This window comes from Diceros bicornis, chromosome X, assembly GCF_020826845.1.
Source record: "Diceros bicornis minor isolate mBicDic1 chromosome X, mDicBic1.mat.cur, whole genome shotgun sequence".
Classification (NCBI taxonomy): Eukaryota; Metazoa; Chordata; class Mammalia; order Perissodactyla; family Rhinocerotidae; genus Diceros; species Diceros bicornis.
This window is the reverse complement of record NC_080781.1, coordinates 110,521,027-110,530,546: the sequence shown is the minus strand read 5'-3', so window position 1 is coordinate 110,530,546 and position 9,520 is coordinate 110,521,027.

The following is a 9,520-nucleotide window of genomic DNA, read 5'->3' as shown; positions in this document are numbered from 1 at the left end:
ACAATCCAACTTCATTTGCACATGTAACCCAGAGACTAACTGGGACATCTTTTAAAGACTCATCCTCTTCAGAGGAATTAAAATCAGGATGAGTTTCCAGTAAGGAAAGTAGGAGATTTGAGGCTTGGTCTGAGGGCAGGGAAATAAAAATGCCCTTCTCATTACATTTTATAGTGGCGTTAAATTTACATGACAAATATCTACCAAGAAGGTTTGCTGGTGAGCAGTTTGAAACCAGAAAGCCATGATGGGTGTTAAGAGGGCCTAAAGATATTGGTGTGGGCTGAGATATGGGCAACGAAATAGGTTGCCCAGAGACTCCAACACCTTGAACAGAATCAGAGGTGAAAGGTACAGATAAATCCTCTGGTAGAGATGGTAGAGAAAGTCGCACTAGTGTCAATTAAGAAATTCAGTTCCCAATCCTTTATTTTAAATTTAATGGTAGACTCTGGAATGTGACTGAGGATCAGCTGACCCCATCACTTAAGAGAGAATTGTCCCTCAGGAGGAGAAAAACAAACTTTCTGAGGGTGATGGGGTTTAGAGAAATTGCTTCTTAAACTTTCCTTTCTCTTAAGTGCAGTACAATTTCTCTTCCAATGTCCTGGTTTCTTGCAGTATCTGCAGTTGTCTGATGGTAAATAGAGACAGCTCTGAGTGGATTTGAGTTACTCTCAGAGTCATGTTTTTGATTTTTCAAAGATTCAAGTTGCAAAGCAAGAATTGTTGCTTTTTAGCTTCTTTTCTCTCCTGCCTTCCTGCAAGCTATTTTCCAAGACCTGAATTGCAGCCTCCATTATCACACTTAGCAGTCGCCCCAAACTATTTTGAGTTTGTTTTTTAATATTGGGGAGAAAATTTCCCACTAGAGCAGATATTAAGAGATTCTTGTGCTCTGGGGATTCTGGGTTTAATGCAGTGTACCTTTGAAAAGTTTATGTGAAACGTTCAACAAAAGCTTTTGGATATTCTCCTTCCTTTTGAATACATGTATAATTCAACCTTAGACCAATTTACTTTGGCGGGTAGAACACCTCTAACACTGCTCCTATTAAGCCCTGGATATCAGCCTCCAGCTGAGCCATTTCCTGGTCATTTACAGGAGGACCTGGGAGAGGTTCTGGCCACCTGTTTCCTCTGTGAAGGAGCTTTTCTCTAGGGGGTCATCTGGCTTGTCTGATAACCACAGTATAATCATGGGTGGGAAGAACACCCCTTAGTAGCCAGTCTAGGTCCCTGTGAGTGGGGTTGTGAAGAGACACTAATCTTTCTAACTCCTCTCTAAACTTGGTAGGATCTTCTGAGAGTAGAGGTAAAGAGTCTTATAATTTAAAAGATCTGCCACTGTCCAGGGGACATGAATTCTTTCAGGTGGAGAGTCCAGGATGCATCCGCAAAGGACATTGCATAGGAAGGCCTGAAGTTGGCAGGGCCTGATTACAGAGCCCCAGAAAGGAGGAGGAGTTGTAAGGGACAGCAAAGCGAGCCCTGCTGCCCTTTTAGGTGCTTCTGCTAAATTCACTCCCTGACTTTCAGTATTTACACAAATGACCTGTATTCCCCAAGCCTGGAGATCAGGTCAGAGTGCTTCCTGTAAATCTTGTAAAGAAAGGGAAGTTAAAATAGGCAGCTGGTCGTTTAAGAGTTTTTCTGGGGAAGCTGGAGTTTTAGGATTTAAGAGAATGGCTGAGGTAATGAAACTGCGTTTTGAGAGGGAGGATTTAGATCAGGGACCCAGAGATCCAAAAGATCTTCTAGAGGGTCAGGGACAGGGAGTTGGGGATAAAGGGGGGTATAAGAAGGAGGATTTACATCAGATTTGGCTTTCAATTTTTGTTCAAAGCCTGAGTTCTGTTCTTTCACTTTATTAAGGGATTCCCTAAGGCTAGCCATTATACATTTTTGTGTTTTCTTTTCAATTTGACTTTCCCTTTATAAATAGCAATAAGTCAGCTGCTTGGGATGAGGGCTCTCTAAAAACTTTTTCAAATATAGAAGTCTTTCCAATTCAAAAGATCCATCATCTGGCCATTGAGTAGGATCTCCATTAGTATATTTATTCCAAGAGTGACTCAATCCAATAAGCATTTTCGTGGAAAGACCCAGAGGAAACTTTTCAGGCCTAGAATAAATCTTTACCTTGGATGCAAGAGGTATCCCTGGAGTGGGTACAGATGATGCAGCCCCCATGATCCAAAAATTTACTCACTATGATAGCCTAAGAAAGCAAAGGCCCTGGAAGGCAGTAAGAATGGTGTAGTAAAAACAGTGTCTCCAATCTCCCACAAAAATGTGAGATGCCTTCAGTCACAAACCTGCTAATTTGTGACACCAGGCAGGTGCTACTGGAATGGGGCTTTTCCAGCACTAACAAAGCAATGAAGGTTGAGACAACAAAGGCTCCTTAAGGACTGGGACCCCTTATGACAAACTCCCTTTAAAACTTGGCATGGCCAGACAAAAAGAGTGCTACTTGTGACTTCGTGTCTCAGAACCCCAGTCTATTTGATTGGCCATCAAGGTGTACCCCGGTAAGTGTACCCTCCAGATGGCAGAGGCCAGAGAAAACATTCTCACTGGTCACAAAGCCAAGCTCTCAGGACACAGAACAAGACGAAAGGAAAAATCTCATCTGGTTTTTATGTGCACATTAACAGCTTTAGTTAAGCCTTGGGTCTCTTGGAACAGAACTAATACCTAGGAGGGATGTGCTGTGGGGTTGAGGATTGTGTGATGTCTTACAGAGTACCTCGTTGCACAGAAACTTTCTTGAGGTTGACAGGTGACCTAGTGTCTATCTAACCCATTGTATGTCCAACTTATTCTATCATGGGTGCCTTCTTGAGGTGGTGATTGCCTTATGGCTCTTAAATGCTCAACCTGTGCCCACCAGTTGTGGCTTTGGCTTCCAATATGTCCCTTAGCAACAGCTTTTACCTCATGTGCATATCACAGCAGAGTTTGTCTAAACAGACACCAGTTTGGTGAGAACTGTGAACTCACCAGTCTGTGAGGTCAGCTCGAACAGCACACTTATTAGGGCCTATGCCTGTGTTCTTACCCTATGGTTTCTCATCCTTATGACAAATGACACAAAAGACAAAGAACAGTGACCATCTCTGGGAGGAAATGGATCAATAAAGCCAAGAGTCCTCTACCAAATTTACCAGAGTCACTAAGCCAAAGAAAATAGTTCTACAAATATTTTCTCCTGCTAATCTAAATTTAGAAAGAGAGGAAAAGGACTATCACCACTTTTTGCTTCCACTGTACCCACAGACAGAGGTTCTGGGAGGCTGATATGGTAAGAAACCTTACCTTCTGCCAGCTTTTGTCAGATGTCCCAGGATCTCTCAGCTGCAGCACGCTTGGGGTGGGGGTGGGGGGTAGTTCAGGGTTCCAGCCAGTAAACTTGATCTTGCCAACTATGCCAACTATTTAGGAGGGGGAAAATCTCCCCCCTACCCTTCTGGGTCTTTTTGGCTGTTCGAATAATTAAAATGACATAAGGCAGATTAACAGAAGAAACTGAAATTTAATTATGCATGTACAGGAAAACCACATTAACATGAGAGATTGCAAAGACAGGCAAAATGAGGCATACATGTCATTTTGGACTAAGGAGAAGAGGGTAGGGGTCTGGTACTTCAAAGAGGAGGAAGGCAATTCACAGGAAGAATGAAAAGAGTAAATGTTTGATAAGTCAATGTTTGCTAGGCCATGCAGAAACAATAGGACACAGAGAGGAAATTTAATGAACAGTCTTTGCTAGGTTCCTCTCTGTCTACCACACCTGTAGTTGCCTATGGTGATAGCTCCCTTCCAGGAGTCAGTTAGGAGGAAGGTCAAAGGTTCTTCCTGAATCTTTTGGGCCTTGACTGTTTTTAGCTCAAAATAATCCACGTGCCAAAGTGACACATCTTGGGGCAACTTGTTCTGAACTCCTTCATGTGCTTCTTAAGGCATTCTGAAATGTGTTACAGGAATTATGCTTATTGTGCTTTTTGCCATATTGATCTTCCAGGGAGTTATTTTGACTTGATAACTAGATCCTTGCTTCTTGGTTTTTATTTCTTTTTAACCTTATGGCTTGCTGAATAGCTTAGTAGCAAAAGTAAAAAAAATTTTTGCAACAAAGGGCTGAGGAATTCAGCTACCTGATGATCTTTTCCCTACCCAGTCTTTGAAAATTGAGGAACTGATGTATTATTTCAATGATAAATAAGAAATTTTGGTTGTATACACTGGTTTCCACATTCTGGCTTCAACTATTTATCTGTAGTTATCTATAGTTAACTAGTTACACAGTTACAAGTAGATATCTATAGTAATAAATCTTTATAACCATAGGAGATAAGAATTAGGATTGTGAGAAATGTTTTTTCAAACAGATTCTGACAGACTTCCTGGTACCCTTAGCTATCCCTAGTAAACTAGTTACCTGGGTACAAATAGTTATTTATGGTGCTAACTCATTATTATAACAAGAATTAATATATAGTGGTGATAAGAATGGTTTTTCAGCTTCCTGGCTTCAACTTATTCTTCTTAGTATATCTAGTTACCTCCTATCAAATAAATAAACAGTTTCCACTATTTTCAATAATACTAACTCAATATTATCAAAAGAAATAAAAGTTAGATTTGAGAACAATGTTTTGATTAACTTCCTGGTCTCAAATATTTATTCTGGCTATTTCTACTAACCTTTATTTAACTGATTACCTAGGTACCACCAGTCTACCATACTACTTACTCATTATTCCACTAGTAGTAAGAATTCAGGTTCAAAGAAAAAGTTTTCTGGGTTATGGGCTTCCACAAGTATTCCTACTTATCTCTACTTATTTCAGGTTAACAAGTTCCCTTGACAACCCAGGTTATCTGTCGTAGTAACTTTTTATCCCAAAGAGAAATGAGAATAAAGAGTTGAACAGAATATATTTTCAACTTCCTGGATTCAACTAATTATTTTAATTATCACAATTTATAGTTTACTCATTCCCTAGGTGTCATAAGTTGTCATAGTACTAATGCATTATGACAACAAGAAATACGATTCATTAGAGTTGAGAAGAATGTTTTTTGGCTTCCTGGCTTACACTAGTCAGTTTAGTTATTTCCAGTTATCCCTAAATATCTAGTTTTTTAGCTGTTGGTTCTATAGTTTCGGTTCTAAGTTTTATGGACCTAAGGCAATGTTCCAGCAAGGAATTAGAACATAGTATTATAAGACTATGGTTTTTAGCTTTAAGGTTTCAAATACACATTCTAATTATATGCGGTTACATCTAGTTAAACGATGAAATAAGTACACCAGCTATCTACACTACCAACTCATTATTAGAAGAAGTAATGAGAAACTAGAGTGGCGACTCATGATATTTCAAATTCTGGTTTTAAATATGTCCTCTGGTTATCTCTCATTAACTCTATTTTATCATCTACCTAGCTATCACCCAATACCTACAATATAAATTCATTATTTATTTTTAAAGGAGGGATTTAGAATTGTGATGGATGTGATTTTCAGCTTCCAGGCATCTCTAACTTTTTCCAAGTTATCTTTAGTTGTCTTCAGTTCAGTAATTACCTAGCTGCAACTAGTTATATGCAATGAACTGATTACGCTAACAAAACCAAAGTTAGTTATAAAAACAATGTGCTGCCCCTCAGTGCTCTGTGAACAAGATACTCTCCAAGGTGCTGCTAGGTGACGTCCCCTAGGCGCAGAAGCACCCGTGCTGATCCCCTTCTCCCGCAGGCGTTCACTCGCCATCCTCCCCTTCCTGAGGGCGGCAGCCACGTGCCTTAGCCTCTCTGGACAGGCTCCTCCTGTTAAGGACTTCCCCACTCACAAAGCTGGCAAGTCCTGGCCCAGAGAAAGCTTGTGTGTCCTACTGCCACCTTGTGGTCATCCGTTTGTCCTCGGTCAGCCCAGAAATCCCTTGCACGTCTACAACTCATTCCCCTGGTTGACTCCAGGTAGCCCTAGTTCACAGCTGACCTAGATCCCACTGCATAGCTCTTCAATTTTAACTGCTTGTTAGAACAAGGAAGAAGAATTTGGACATGAGCTGATGCTGGTCTTCAGCTTTCTGGTGTGGACTGGTTATTCTAGTTATCACTAGTTATCCGTACTCAGATAATCATCTAGGGCCCCCTCCGTATCTATGGTACTGACTCATTATTCCAAAAGAAAATCGGAATTTAGATTTCAGAAGAATGTCTGTTTCCACTTCCGGGCATCAAGGAGTATTCGGGGTTCTCTCTAGAGATCTCCTGGAAGCGAGTTTCCTGTGCACCACTATTCATCTCAGACTGATCGTGCTTTCAACCTAAAATAGAACGTTCGATTGAGAGGCTATGTTTTCCAATTCAAGGAAGGCCTCCACTCCTTCCACTCATGTTCCTTGGGTGATTAGTTCCCTCTGCACCCGGGTTCATCTACATTAGTAACTTCTGAATGCAGCCAGGAGAAGAAGAATTGAGAGTCCGGAAGAAGCTACATCTCAGCGCCTAACTTCAACTACTTATTCTGGACATCTCTAGCTCTCTCGAAGGAAGGAGACACCTGGTGCCAATATCTATAGGACGCAATCCCTGTTGCGACACGACCTGAGACTCATATTACTTTATTGTGGTAAAATACACATAGCATAGCATTTACCCTCTTAACCCTTTGTAAGTGTACAGTTCAGTGGCATTAAAGACGTTCCCAGGGTCGTGCCGCCATCGCCACCATCCATCTCCAGAACTTTCTCACTTGCCACACTGAAACTCCATCCCCATTCAACAATAACTCCCCAGTGCCACTTCTCCCAGCCCCTGGGACCTACCGTTCTCCCTTCCGTCTCCATCAATCTGACTACTCTAGGGACCTCATGTAAATGGAATCATACGATATTTGTCCTTTGGTGTCTGGCTTCTTTTGCTTAGCTACACGTCTGAAAGGTTCAGCCGTGCTGCGGCGCGTGTCAGAACCTCATTCCTCCGTCAGGCGAAATAATCTTCCGCTGTGTGTATAGACCCCGTTTTGTCTACCCGCTCCTCCGTCCCTGGACGCTTGACTTGTCTCCACCTCTTGGCTCTTGTCCACAGTGCTGCTCTGAACACGGGTCTACAAACCTCTGTTCAAGTCCCCGCTTTCAGTCCTTTGGGGGTGTATACCCAGAAGTGGAATGGCTGGATCCTCTGGTCATTCTGGGTGTCATTTTTGGAGGAACCACCGCACCGTTTTCCACAGCGGCTGCAACATTTGCACTCCCACCGGGAAGGCCCAGGGTTCCGGTTTCTCCAGGCCCTGGCCAACACGTCTCCTTTTCCCTTGTGTTGAGACTCGCCAGCCTGCTGGGTGTCAAGTGGTCTGTCATTGCGGTCTGGCTGCAGACCAGCACTTGAGAAGAGTATGTTTTCAGCCCTCTGGCTTCAAATGCTTATTCGGCTTCTATACGGTTGTCTCTACTGAAATCTTAACTAAGTCATTGTCGTGATCTGCGTTACTCAGTGAAGAGTTATAACAGAAGAAGTGAGAAGAGTGTGCTCCCCAGCATCCTAGAGTCAAAGTGTTCTAGAGATCTGGGAAAGTAGTTACCTGGTTACTACTAGGTATCTTCGTCCTGATGCATCCTTTCAATAGGAAATAAGAGTTCTGGAAATCTTATCATAAAGAATTACAAAATGTTGTATATCTTGTTATAATTATAAGGAATTCATGGAAATCTCAGATGTGAGCGACCACACGAGCCGAACTGTAAGGGATGTGCCAGCTCGGCTGATGCCAGCCAGGAGCATCACATGGTAGGTCTCTGATGTTATATCGGATCCCGAGCCACAACCGATCCCAGGCTCTCCAGCCAAGAGAGGGTGAGGCCTGCAGAATCCAGCCAGAGCCAGCCTGAGGAGGAGACAGCTTGCTTCAAGTCAGGGGGGAGGCCGTGGGAGGGAAATCCCTTGATGGCTTTTTCCAAGTGAATTCAACCATCATCCTGTAACCGGTTTCCTACCCACCCTCGGGGAACAAGAGGCAGAGGCAAGGTATCTTTCTGTGTTTTGCACAGTAGGTGAGGTGAGTAGGGCCCACCATACCTTGAGGGGCTATGAAAATGGTTTCACTTAATTTATTAAATGGACCTGATGACAATGGTGGCTGTGAAGGTCAAAATAGGGTGAGTCCTGTACATTGTCAAGCATGTGGACCATTCTCAGAAGCTCCTGTCGATACTGCTCAGGATATTAACACGTCCCGGGGCGCCTGCAACACCCTTGTTGAAGGGAGGGACAGAGCCCTCACTCTGCCCTGGCTCTCTCTCCCTTTTTATTTTTTATTTTTATTTATTTATTTATTTATTTATTTATTTATTTATTTATTTATTGCTGAGGAAGATTGGCCCTGAGGTAACGTCTGTTGCCAATCTTCCCCTCTTTTTCTTCGTTTTTGCTGAGGATGATCTCTGCCCGTCCTCCTCTCTTTTGTATGTGCGGTGGCGCGGCAGCACGGCTTGATGAGCAGTGCGTGGGTCCGCTCCCGGGATCCGAACCTGCGAACCCCAGGCCGAAGAAGCAGAGCGGGCGGACCCGACCACCACGCCACTGGGCGGGCCCCCTGGCTCTCTTTTATGTGACATGTATCAGGGGAGAACAAGAGCTCAGGAAGACAGGTCTGGAGGAAGAGAGAGGGAAGAAGAGGACGAGGGGGAGGAGGGAGAGGAGTGCATGGGAGGGAGGAGGAGGAAAATGACCGCGAGGAGGGGGAGGAGAAAACAGCGGGAACTAACCCAAGTCCACAGCACCCGACCAGCACAGGAAACCCGCGCGCTTTTTAGGGGACCTGCAGCCAGAGGCGTGGTGGCGGAGCACAGCACGGAGGATGTCGCACGCTACACAATCGCGTCCAGGGCCAAAGCAAGGGCCACGTGCAGTGTGAGCATTCTCGGATGCAAGAAACACTGGGCAGGCTTCTACACTTGTGCTCTGACGGGGGTCGGGGGTCGTTACTCCCAACCTGGAGTACTTGTTGCTTTCGCAAGGGATGGCTTGGGTTTCTTGCACCCTGCATCTGAGCACCCAGAGAGCTCCGCAAACACAGGCCCAAGCTCCCTCTCCCCCGCACCGGTGGAGAGCACGGCTGGCTCTGCTTTCAGCGCATTCTTGCAAAAACCCAGCAAGCAGTCTCCTAGCTCATTCTTGCCTCTGAACCACTAGCCCGATTCCTGGACCTCGGGGGCGCATGGAAGAGAACCAGAGTCCCATTCGTTCTTGGGGAGGGGAGAGTCCTGCTCCCAGCCCACAAGGCAAGGGAAAGGACCTTCCCTTCAGCGCGCTGGGGCTGCTAGGGGCTCCGCGCTTTCTCCAGCCCTCTGTGTGCATCTCTCGCTCTGCAAGACCCAAGGGCAAGGAGCCCCGCGCCCAGCGGCGGGCCTCGAGGGCCAGGCGGAGAGACGTTCTCCCGACACTGCCCCAAGGGCTCCCGGGGTTCGTGTGAGGTCTCGTTGCCCCGCCCCTACCCGCGCCCCAA